This window comes from Salvelinus sp. IW2-2015, unplaced genomic scaffold (assembly GCF_002910315.2).
Source record: "Salvelinus sp. IW2-2015 unplaced genomic scaffold, ASM291031v2 Un_scaffold1588, whole genome shotgun sequence".
NCBI classification, from domain to species: domain Eukaryota; kingdom Metazoa; phylum Chordata; class Actinopteri; order Salmoniformes; family Salmonidae; genus Salvelinus; species Salvelinus sp. IW2-2015.
Genome location: NW_019943012.1, coordinates 32,780 through 46,039, shown reverse-complemented (window position 1 = coordinate 46,039; position 13,260 = coordinate 32,780). Strand labels below are relative to the sequence as shown.

Sequence of the window (13,260 nt, the reverse complement as noted above, 5' to 3'; positions counted from 1 at the left end):
TTGACAAGTTGACCAGGCAGGAGGATGGATTGAACAGTTGACCGGCAGGATGGTGGATTGACAGTTGACCAGGCAGGATGGATGGATTGACAGTTGACCAGGCAGGATGGATGGATTGACGCAGTGGTGTTACCAGGCAGGAATGGATGGATTGACAGTTGACCAGGCAGGATGGGGATTGGATTGACTAGTTGACAGGCAGGATGGATGGATTGACAGTTTGACCAGTGCAGTGGTTCCGAGGCATGGATGGTTGTTCATAATTGACCACGTTGACGCACTCATGCTGCCTGGTCAACTGTCCAGTCCATCATGCAGGCAGGCCTTGCTGCCCTGGTCATCGCCAGTGTTAATGAGGATGGATGGATTGACAGTTGAGCCACGAGAGGCGGATGGCCAATGGACTCATCCTAGGGACTCGACTCGAGTTCATGAACAGAAAGGGCAGGATGGATGGAATGGATTGGACAGTTTGACCTCTGGGTCAGACAAGGAGGATGGCCTGAAGTTGGACCAGGCAAGGATGATGACCATCTGAACAGTCGATTTGACCAGGCAGGAATTTGGATGGATGGAATTCCTGTGGGACTGTGATCCTGGACTGACAGATGGACAGTTGCCATGCCAGTGCAGGATGGATGCGAGGGACTGGGATGGTGGAGCTGCTGTAAAGTTGCCTGGTCGGAACACTGTCAATAGGTTGACCATCGGACTCCTGAGCGCAGTTTCGGATGGTGTATCGGAATGGACTGATCGGAAATCTCCGATCGAGGCCTATTGACACATGGCAGTTTTGGATGGATGGACTGGACCTGTGTACGTGACCTAGTGGTGAACACAGCTTGTGCAGGTTAATGGATGCTGATCTAGAGAATGGACTGACAGTTGACCAGCCGACAGTTTTGGAATGGATGGATGAGCATTGACACGCTTTGGCCGCCCTGCATGCGGAGTCCAGTAGAGGATGGACTTGGTCCTAATGGACATTGGACCATGACTGTACTAGTTGTACGCCAGGCAGTTTTGGGATGCGTGGATGGAATGACTAGTCAATGTTCGATACACATCCCTGCCCAGCTGGTCAGCAGCTGTCTAATTTGAATGGATGGTGAATGTGGACCCATCCATTACCTGCTTGACAGTGGTCAAGCAGTTTTGAATGTGGATTGGTGGTTCAATTTTCCTCGTCACTTCTTGGGTACCATGTGATATTGCCCGTTCTTGGCAGTTGTGCACATCTCGATTGGTTGACAGGCAGTATGATTGGATGGATGTATTGCCGTTGACCAGGCAGTATTGGATGGATGGGCTGGATTCGACAGTTTGACCGCATTTTGGATGGATGGATGGAGGATTGACAGTTTTGACCAAGGAGCCCCCTCCACACACACACAGGCATTCCTCCCCGAAAACATCAGCTGGGGAGTGACAGGGTGATGTCATCCTACTGCAACCTTCCTCGCCCTCGGGGTGTGTGTGTGTGTGTGTGTGTTTGAGGTTCGAAGGGGAAATCGGAGGATTACTTAAAACCGTAGCAGAGAAACTAGTGCCTCCTAAGGAAGAACTAAACTCTCTGTTACCAGACGTCTGTGTGAACTCTACAGTGACATTGACCCATAGACCCACCGTCTACTAACCTCTACTACCAATGTTTCATTATGGATCCAAGTCTAGTTTTCTAACATGACATTTGACTGTGTGTGTCCCTCCCTTCTCCAGTGGTCCCAGCCCTAGTGGACAGGTTGGGGGACAGTAAGGACCAGGTCAGAGAACAGAGTCAGAATCTTATCCTTCGCTGTATGGAAGTGACCGCATCGCCTATGGTGAGTGAGAGACACACACACACACACACACACACACACACACACACATAGCACGTACGTCATACTCACACAAACACACACACACACACACACTGCCTCACCCATGTTGAGAAGGATCCTGCCTCTTCCTGTAGTGCAGGACTACTACATGCAGTCTCAGGCCTCTGCTGCTTCTCCTTATAGATCTAACAGAACTGGGTGAGGTGACGTCCTCACAGCCAGATTATGTTACATTATAACCAGATTACAACAAACTGGCTGTAATGTCATGAGGATATTTCCCCAGCCGTGCCTGCTGGGTAAGGGAGTTGAGGAATAGAGCTGTGAGAAGCTCACCTCAGAGAGAGCATCCAAACCCCCAGGCTCTACTCCTATTCTATCAGTTATCCATCATTCACCACAGTTGACTAGATTAATACAGACAGTATCAGGATAGCAGCACCACAGTTGACTAGATTAATACAGACAGTATCAGGATAGCAGCACCACAGTTGACTAGATTAACACAGAGAGTTGACTAGATTAACACAGACAGTATCAGGATAGCAGCACCACAGTTGACTAGATTAATACAGACAGTATCAGGATAGCAGCACCACAGTTGACTAGATTAACACAGACAGTTGACTAGATTAACACAGACAGTTGACTAGATTAACACAGGATAGCAGTTCCCTCTTCTGGACATAACCTGAACTGCAAATGACACACACACACACAGACACACAGACACGACCACAGACAGACAGACAGACAGACAGACAGACAGACAGACAGACAGACAGACAGACAGACAGACAGCAGGACAGACAGACAGACAGACAGACAGACAGACAGACAGACAGACAGACAGACACAGACAGACAGGACAGACAGACGACAGACAGACAGACAGACAGACAGACAGACAGACGACAGACAGAACAGACCAGACAGACAGACAGACAGACAGACAGACAGACAAGACAGACAGACAGACAGAAGACAGACAGACAGACAGACAGACAGACAGACAGACAGACAGACAGACAGACAGACAGACAGACAGACAGACAGACAGACAGACAGACAGACAGACAGACAGACAGACAGACAGACAGACAGACAGACAGACAGACAGACAGACAGACAGACAGACAGACAGACAGACAGACAGACAGACGACAGACAGACAGACAGACAGACAGACAGACAGACAGACAGACAGAACAGACAGACAGACACAGACAGACAGACAGACAGACAACAGACAGACAGACAGACAGACAGACAAGGACAGACAGACAGACAGACAGACAGACAGACAGACAGACAGACAGACAGACAGACAGACAGACAGACAGACAGACAGACAGACAGACAGAGACTGTAACCTCCTTTATAAGCAGTAGTCTGCTGAGCCCCTTGCAGTTTCCCTCCCACAGACTCCTTCAGTATGGACTGTCTCTTTCTTTCTTTCAGGGCTTTATTGGCATGGAAAACATATGTTAACATTACCAAAGCAAGTGAAGTAGATAATAAACAAAAGTGAAATAAAAAAAGGAACAGTAAACACTACGCTCACAAAAGTTCCAAAAGAATAAAGACATTACAAATGTCATATTATGACTATATACAGTGTTGTAATGATGTGTAAATAGTTAAAGTACAAAAGGGAATATAAATAAACACAAATATGGGTTGTATTTACAATGGTGTTTGTTCTTCACTGGTTGCCCTTTTCTTGTGGCAACAGGTCAGTCAGATAGTCTTGTGTGCTCTAGGACAACGGTATCTAGATGGAATTTGTATTCGTGGTCCTGGCAACTGGACCTTTTTTGGAACACCATTATTTTTGGCTTACTGAGATTTACTTACTTACTTACTTTATTGTCCCCATGGGGACATTTTGTTGCAGTGTCATGTACACATTTAAAGTGGCGTTAAATACAAAACAAGATTGACAATACAACTTTCAATAACAGTCACGCACCAATAAATAAAATACAATTTAAAATTTAAAATTTAAAAAAGACTAGCCTGCTGACCTTACGGGGTCAATGGGAACATTTGCCCGAGCTATTTAAGAGGGATATCACACCTGGCACAAATGATTGTCTCGTTCTATTTTTCCTGCTGAGGGGTGCCCTATACCTGCGCCCAGAGGGGAGTAATTCAAAGTCCAGGTACAGGGGGTGACTTGGGTCTAAAATGATTTTGTGAGCCTTACGGAGGGCCCTGACCTTAAAAATCTCATCCAGGCCTGTCTGTTTGACTCCAAGTACCTTGCTTGCGGTGGTAATAATCCTTCTCAGCATGTTTCTCTGACTGACATGCTGAGAAGGATTATTACCGTCAGGGTCCATTATTACTGTCAGGGTCCATCCAGGTCTGATAGAATCTGTGCAGAAGATCTAGGTGCTGCTGTAGGCCCTCCTTGGTTGGGGACAGAAGCACCAGATCATCCGCAAACAGTGGACATTTGACTTCAGATTCTACAAGGTTGAGGCCGGGTGCTGCAGACTATTCTAGTGCCCTCGCCAATTAGTTGATATGCATGTTCAAGAGGGTGGGGCTTAAGCTGCATCCCTGTCTCACCCCACGGCCCTGTGTATTTTTTAAATATATTTTTTGCCAATTTTAACTGCTCACTTGTTGTTTGCGTACATGGATTTTACAATGGCGTATGTTTCTTCCCCCAACACCACTTTCCATAAATTTGTAAAGCAGGCCCTCGTACGGTAATTTGGTAAACCGCCAATTTGACATTTGCTCAGTACCATTGTTTTTGTTGAAGAAATTTACAAGTCTGTTGTTAATGATAATGCAGTGGATTTTCCCAAGGTTGCTGTTGACACATATCCCACGGTAGTTATTGGGGTCAAATTTGTCTCCACTTTTGTGGATTGGGGTGATCAGTCCTTAGTTCCAAATAATATCTCTCTCTCTCTCTGTCTTTCTCTTGTCTCTCTCTCTTTCTCTCTCTCGCTCTCTTTCTCTCTCTCAATCTGTAGTATGTGTGGGAGAGGTTGCTTCCTGGTTTTAAACATAAGAACTTCCGCAGCAGAGAGGGGGTGTGTCTGGTTCTTTGCGCCACGCTCAACACGTGAGTACTTCCTCTTTCACCATCAATCACTTCCACAGGTCATATGGAGAGTGAGACCGCTGATATCCCCGTACTGCTGCTTACATGGAACATGTGTTTTTTTTGCGGGACCGGGATAGACGCACCATAGAGTTCTATAGAGGACTCTGGTGCCCAAAAGCCTGTTTTAACTTTAGCATTTTTAAAGTATCCAACTGGGTGTGACTTCCTATGGGTTAACCTCTCTGGGATATGTGGGACGGTAGCGTCCCACCTGGCCAACATCCAGTGAAAATGCAGAGTGCCAAATTCAAATAAATTACTATAAAAATGTAACTTTCATGAAATCACACATTCAATATACCAAATTAAAGCTACACTTGTTGTGAATCCAGCCAACGTGTCAGATTTAAAAAATGCTTTACGGCGAAAGCAAACGATGCTATTATCTGAGGATAGCACCATAGTAAACAAAGAGAGAAAAGCATATTTAAACCCTGCAGGCGCGACACAAAACGCAGAAATAAAAAATATAATTTATGCCTTACCTTTGACGACCTTCTTCTGTTGGCACTCCAATATGTCCCATAAACATCACAAACGTCCTTTTGTTCGATTAATTCCGTCGATATATATCCAAAAATTTCCATTTATTTGGCGCGTTTTGATCCAGAAAAACACTGGTTCCAACTTGCACAACGTGACTACAAAATATCTCAAAAGTTACCTGTAAGCGTTGTGCCAAACATTTCAAACTACTTTTTGTAATACAACTTTAGTATTTTTTAACTAAATAATCGATAAAATTGAAGACGGGATGATCTTTGTTCGATACCGGAGGAAAACAATGTGTAGCATGCTTTCTGGTCACGCGCCCTAACAAACAGTACACTTCACTGGAGCCTCATTCTGAACATGACTACTCTTCATTTCTCAAAGAAAAAACCTCAACCAATTTCTAAAGACTGTTGACATCCCAGTGAAGCGATAGAACTGCAGGAAGGTCCCTTAAAATCTGGATTCCCAATGAAAACTAATTAAAAGAGAGTAATAGTAATAGTAGAATAACACAGGTGACATTACTAAACTGGTTGTAATAGTAGAATAACAAAAACCCATTGAAAAGAAAGGACCTAAAAAAAAAAAATCTGAATGGTTTGTCCTCGGGGTTTTGCCTGCCAAATAAGTTCTGTTATTGTCACAGACATGATTTAAACAGTTTTAGAAAATTCAGATTGTTTTCTATCCAATACTACTAATAATATGCATATATTAGCATCTGGGACTGAGTAGTAGGCAGTTTACTCTGGGCACGCTTTTCATCCAAACGTGAAAATGCTGCCCCCTATCCTAGAGAAGTTAAGGAATGATCACATAATTCCATCCAGGTCATCAGGAGGGATCAGCCAATAGTTGTGAGCAATGATGTCACTGTCCTTGGCTTTATACCTGTTCAAACAACACCCTCCAGGTGGCAGTAAATCACTGTCCTTGGCTTTATACCTGTTCAAACAACACTCCAGATAGCAGTGTGCGCCCTTTCAGTTTGTTTACCAACTCATAGACGTAGTAAACTCAGCAATAAAAGAAACGTCCTCTCTAGAGGTCGACCGATTTATGATTTTTCAGCGCCGATACCAATACCGATTTATTGGCGGACCAAAAAAAGCCGATGCCGATTTTTATATTTGTAATAATGACAATTACAACAGTACTGAATGACCAATGAACACTTTCTTTTAACTTATTATAATACATCAATAAAATCTATTTAGTCTCAAATAAATAATGAAACATGTTCAATTTGGTTTAAATAATGCAAAAACAAAGTGTTGGAGAAGAAAGTAAAAGTGCAATATGGTGCGGCAGGTAGCCTAGTGGTTTGAGCGTTGGACTAGTAACCGAAAGGTTGCTAGATAGAATCCCTGAGCTGACAAGGTAAAAATCTGTCATTCTGCCCCTGAACAAGGCAGTTAACCCACTAACCCCTTTGAAAATAAGAATTTGTTCTTAACTGACTTGCCTAGTTAAATAAAGGTAGACAAATAAATGTTAAAAAGCTAATGTTGAAGTTCCTTGCTCAGAACATGAGAACATATGAAAGCTGGTGGTTCCTTTTAACACGAGTCTTCAATATTTCCAGGTAATACGTTTTTCAGGTTGTAGTTATTATAGGACTATTTTTCTCTATACCATTTGTATTTCATATACCTTTGACTATTGGATGTTCTAATAGGTATTGCCAGCCTAATCTCGGGAGTTGATAGGCTTGAAGTCATAAACAGCGTAGTGCTTGAAGCACAGCGAAGAGCTGCTGGCAAACGCAGGAAAGTGCTGTTTGAATGAATGCTTACGAGCCTGTTGCTGCCTACCACCGCTCAGTCAGACTGCTCTCTCAAATCATAGACTTAATTATAATATAATAAAACACAGAAATATGAGCCTTAGGTCATTAATTAATATGGTCAAATCCGGAAACTATAATTTCGAAAATAAAACCTTTATTCTTTCAGTGAAATACGGAACCGTTCCATATTTTATCTAACAGGTGGCATCCATCAGTCTAAATATTCCTGTTACATTGCACAACCTTCAATGTTATGTCATAATTACGTAAAATTCTGGCAAATTAGTTTGCAACGAGCCAGGCGGCCCAAACTGTTGCATATACCCTGACTCTGCGTGCAATGAACGCAAGAGAAGTGACACCTTTTCCCTAGACTAATATTGCTTGCTAACCTGAATTTCTTTTAACTAAATATGCAGGTTTATTAAAATATACTTTTGTGTATTGATTTTAAGAAAGGCATTGATGTTTATGGTTAGGTACATTCGTGCAACGATTGTGCTTTTTTCGCAAATGCGCTTTTGTTAAATCATCCCCTGTTTGGCGAAGTTGGCTGTCTTTGTCAGGAAGAAATAGTCTTCACACAGTACGCAACGAGCCAGGCGGCCCAAACTGCTGCATATACCCTGACTCTGTTGCACAGAACGCAAGAGAAGTGACACAATTTCCCTAGTTAAAAGAAATTCATGTTAGCAAGCAATATTAACTAAATATGCAAGTTTAAAAATATATACTTGTGTATTGATTTTAAGAAAGGCGTTGATGTTTATGGTTAGGTACACATTGGTGCAACGACAGTGCTTTTTTCGCGAATGCGCTTGTTAAATCACCCGTTTGGCGAAGTAGGCTGTGATTCAATGACAAATGAACAGGCACCGCATCGATTATATGCAATGCAGGACAAGCTAGATAAACTAGTAATATCATCAACCATGTGTAGTTAACTAGTGATTATGTTAAGATTTGATTGTTTTTATATAAGATGCGTTTAATGCTAGCTAGCATCTTACCTTGGCTCCTTGCTGCACTCGCATAACAGGTAGTCACCCTGCCACGCAGTCTCCTCGTGGAGTGCAATGTAATCGGCCATGAACGGTGTCCAAAAATGCCGATTACCGATTGTTATGACAACTTGAAATCGGCCCTAATTAATCTGCCATTCCGATTAATCAGTCGACCTCTAGTCCTCTCAATGTCAACTGCGTTTATTTTCAGCAAACTTAACATGTGTAAATATTTGTATGAGCATAACAAGATTCAACAACTGAGACATAAACTGAACAAGTTCCACAGTCATGTGACTAACAGAAATGGGATAATGTGTCCCTGAACAAAGGGGGGGGGGTCAAAATCAAAATCAACAGTCAATATCTGGTGTGGCCACCAGCTGCATTAAGTACTGCAGTGCATCTCCTCCTCATGGACTGCACCAGATTTGCCCGTTCTTGCTGTGAGATGTTACCCCACTCTTCCACCAAGACACCTGCAAGTTCCCAGACATTTCTGTGGGGAATGGCCCTAGCCCTCACCCTCCGATCCAACAGGTCCCAGGCGTGCTCAATGGAATTCAGATCCGGGCTCTTCGCTGGCCATGGCAGAACACTGAGATTCCTGTGTTGCAGGAAATCACACACAGAAAGAGCAGTATGGCTGATGGCATTGTCATGCTGGAGGGTCATGTCAGGATGAGCCTGCAGGAAGGGTACCACATGTGGGAGGAGGATGTCTTCCCTGTAACACACAGCGTTGAGATTGCCTGCAATGACAACAGGCTCAGTCCGATGATGCTGTGACACACCGCCCCAGACCATGACGGACCCTCCACCTCCAAATCGATCCCGCTCCAGAGTACAGGCCTCGGTGTAACGCTCATTCCTTCGACGATAAACGCGAATCCGACCATCACCCCTGGTGTGACAAAATCGCGTCAGTGAAGAGCACTTTTTGCCAGTCCTGTCTGGTCCAGCACGGCTGGCTCTTGGATGTACACAGAGAGCTAATATTAATAATATGCATGTCAATCTCTCCTGGCTGAAAGTAGAGGAGAGATTGACTTCATCACTACTTATATTTATGAGAGGTATTGACATGTTGAATGCACCGAGCGGTCTGTCTAAACTACTGGCACACAGCTCAGACACCCATGCATACCCCACAAGACATGCCACCAGAGGTCTCTTCACAGTCCCCAAGTCCAGAACAGACTATGGGAGGCTACCTGCAGCTGTGACAACGGCAGCTGTAGGTAGCCTACTGATGACAACCACAGCTGCAGGTAGCCTACTGATGACAACCACAGCTGCAGGTAGCCTACTGATGACAACCACAGCTGCAGGTAGCCCTACTGATGACAAACCACAGCTGCAGGTAGCCTACTGATGACAACCACAGCTGCAGTAGCCTACTGATCATTGTGACAACCACAGCTACAGTAGTACCTACTGATCAACCACTGCTGCAGGTAGCCTACTGATAGACAAACCACAGCTGCAGGTAGCCTTACTGATGACAACCACAGCTGCAGGTAGGTACTGATGACAACCAAGCTGCGTAGCCTACTGATGAACAACCAACTGGCTGCAAGGTAGCCTACTGATGACAACCACAACTACAGGTAGCCTACTGATAAACCACTGCTGCAGGTAGCCTACTGATAAACCACTGCTGCAGGTAGTCTACTGATAAACTGCTGCAGTAGCTACTGATAACCACGCTGCAGTAGCCTACTGATAACCACTGCTGCAGGTAGCCTACTGATAACACTGCTGCAGGTAGCCTACTGATGACAACCACAGCTGCAGGTAGCCTACTGATGACAACCACAGCTGCAGGTAGGCTACTGATGACAACCACAGCTGCAGGTAGCCTACTGATGACAACCACATCTGCAGGTAGCCTACTGATGATAACCACAGCTGCAGGTAGCCTACTGATGACAACCACAGCTGCAGGTAGGCTACTGATGACAACCACAGCTGCAGGTAGCCTACTGATGACAACCACAGCTGCAGGTAAGCCTACTGATGACAACCACAGCTGCAGGTAGCTACTATAACCACTGCTGCAGTAGCCTACTGATGACAACCACAGCTGCAGGTAGCCTACTGATGACAACCACAGCTGCAGGTAGCCTACTGATAACCACTGCTGCAGGGTAGCCTACTGATGACAACCACAGCTGGCAGGTAGCCTACTGATGACAACCACAGCTGCAGGTAGCCTACTGATAACCACTGCTGCAGGTAGCCTATGATAACCCACTGCTGCAGGTAGGCTACTGATGACAACCACAGCTGCAGGTAGCCTACTGATGACAACCACAGCTGCAGTAGCCTACTGATACAACCACAGCTGCAGGTAGGGCTACTGATGACAACCACAGCTGCAGGTAGCCTACTGATGACAACCACAGCTGCAGGTAGCCTACTGATTGACAACCACAGCTGCAGGTAGCCTACTGATGACAACCACAGCTGCAGGTAGCCTACTGATGACAACCACAGCTGCAGATAGCCTACTGATGACAACCACAGCTGCAGGTAGCCTACTGATTGACAACCACAGCTGCAGGTAGCCTACTGATGACAACCACAGCTGCAGGTAGCCTACTGATAACCACTGCTGCAGTAGTCTACTGATACAACCACAGCTGCAGGTAGCCTACTGATGATAACCACAGCTGCAGGTAGCCTACTGATGACAACCACAGCTACAGGTAGCCTACTGATGATAACCACTGCTGCAGGTAGCCTACTGATGACAACCACAGCTGCAGGTAGCCTACTGATGACAACCACAGCTACAGGTAGCCTACTGATGATAACCACTGCTGCAGTAGCCTACTGATGACAACCACTGCTGCAGGTAGCCTACTGATGACACCACAGCACAGGTAGCCTACTGATGACAACCACAGCTGCAGGTAGCCTACTGATAACCACTGCTGCAGGTAGTCTACTGATAACCACTGCTGCAGGTAGCCTACTGATAACCACTGCTGCAGGTAGCCTACTGATAACCACTGCTGCAGGTAGCCTACTGATGACCACAGCTGCAGGTAGCCTACTGATGACCACAGCTGCAGGTAGCCTACTGATGACCACAGCTGCAGGTAGCCTAGAGAAGCCTGTGCGGTGTGATTGCATGTGGGCCAGCCTAAGCTGGCTATAGCCTAAAATAGGCCTATTTGTGTTCTGAGAGAGTTTGATTTATACCTAGGCCTTTTTAATCCAATCTGATTGACTGGAATGAATCAAACAAGACAATAGTGATGACATACTGTATAAGTGTCTTTTAAATTCCAGATGGAAAGGCCAACATGATGTAACCCATTCAGGCTGTATCACAACCTGCCGTGATTGGGAGTCCCATAGGGCGGCGCACAATTGGCCCAGCGTCGTCCGGGTTTGGCTTGTGTAGGCCGTCATCGTAAATAAGAATTTGTTCTTAACTGACTTGCCTAGTTAATTAATAAATACTTTTTTTGTTTGTTTTTGTCCAATTGCAGTGGTCTCATTGTTTGTCTGTGTAAAGGGTTTTCATGTTTTCATCCTCTCTAGGGCCAGGATTTTTTCCAGGACCTTAAAAAACACCTGACCTGATTTAGAAAAATGATTTGGTCCCGTCACAGCCCATATCAAACCATTTTTTTTTTTACAGCTGGTTTGTTACTGTCATACCTTACAACTAGGTTAGCCTACTACCAGATCAGGAAACACTCTGGGCTCTGAAATCACCACACAATGTTACAAATGAAAAAAACGTATCCTGTTTGTATGATCTACATTTGACATGTTTTTGGTGGTGGGGGATGGGCTTTCATAGTTTTACATGGCTCAGTGCATCCGGCAGCCAGCACCACAATTTCAGAATGTAACAGGCTGTTACTGAAATTTTCAAGTGTAAAATCAATAAAAGTATTTTTAAATGTTAGGAAAATGTGTCTATACATTTCAGCCATTTCAAAAAATATTGCTCTGCCATTACCATTTATACTGTAGGAGTGTTGGCTCAATGAGACAATTCTGTTCCCAATGCCCTGCTTCAAGGGGGGGGGGCAAGTGTCGTGCTCTACTAGTCGAGACGTAGCAAATACACAAGTTAAMATTTGAGTAATATGTGTAGCCGACGAGTATTTTTACCAAAAGTTTTTAAGTAAAGCAGGGATGGGCAACTCCAGTCCACGGGGGTCTGAGTGCTGGCACACCTTTTCCCCATCCCTAGCAAACACAGCTGACTTTATTAAAGTCACTGCATTCTAAACTGTAGATCATGATGAGTCTGGGCAGAAGTGTGACAGTAAATCAGCTGTGTCTTCAGGGGACTGTAGTTGCCCAATCCCTGCTGTAAAGCTGGAATCGCCTTCACTGATTGTTGCATCATCTTGCTAATAGCAGCACTGTTGTGCTAAATGCTAAGCTGCTACATGCTACATTTACATTTTACATTTAAGTCATTTAGCAGATGCTCTTATCCAGAGCGACTTACAAATTGCTATGCAGTAAAAGGCTAAAGGTGTCTCTCTGGTCTGCTGGTGAATGTTGCAGAATGGTGGGTTACACTGCTAAACTTATACTGTCTCCCCCCACCCCCTCTCATACCCTCTCCCTCTCTCCCCCCACCCCCTCTCACTCATACCCTCTCCCTCATCCTCTATCTCTCCCTCTCTCCCTCCTTCCCTCTCTCAGGTATGGTGCTCAGGCGTTGCGTCTCAGTAAGATCGTTCCCCACCTCTGCACTCTAACTGGAGACCAGAACCCACAGGTGAGAGTCTGAGCGTGCACATCGAAATCCCGTTTTGTCCCCGGTCTCTGTCCCTGCCTGTATTAGAAACATCCAAAAGCAGGGGTCTTCAACCCTGTTCCTGGAGAGAGACCCTCCTGTAGGTTTTAACTCCAACCCTGTTCCTGGAGAGAGACYCTCCTGTAGGTTTTAACTCCAACCCTGTTCCTGGAGAGATACCCTCCTGTAGGTTTTAACTCCAACCCTGTTCCTGGAGAGCTACCCTCCTGTAGGTTTTAACTCCA

General features: G+C 45.0%; 1 pseudogene; it reads left to right on the top strand.

Annotated features, from left to right (window-relative positions):
- The window catches only part of LOC112071341 (CLIP-associating protein 1-like), a 70,237-nt pseudogene that overhangs the window by 31,170 nt on the left and 25,807 nt on the right, over window positions 1-13,260 (top strand).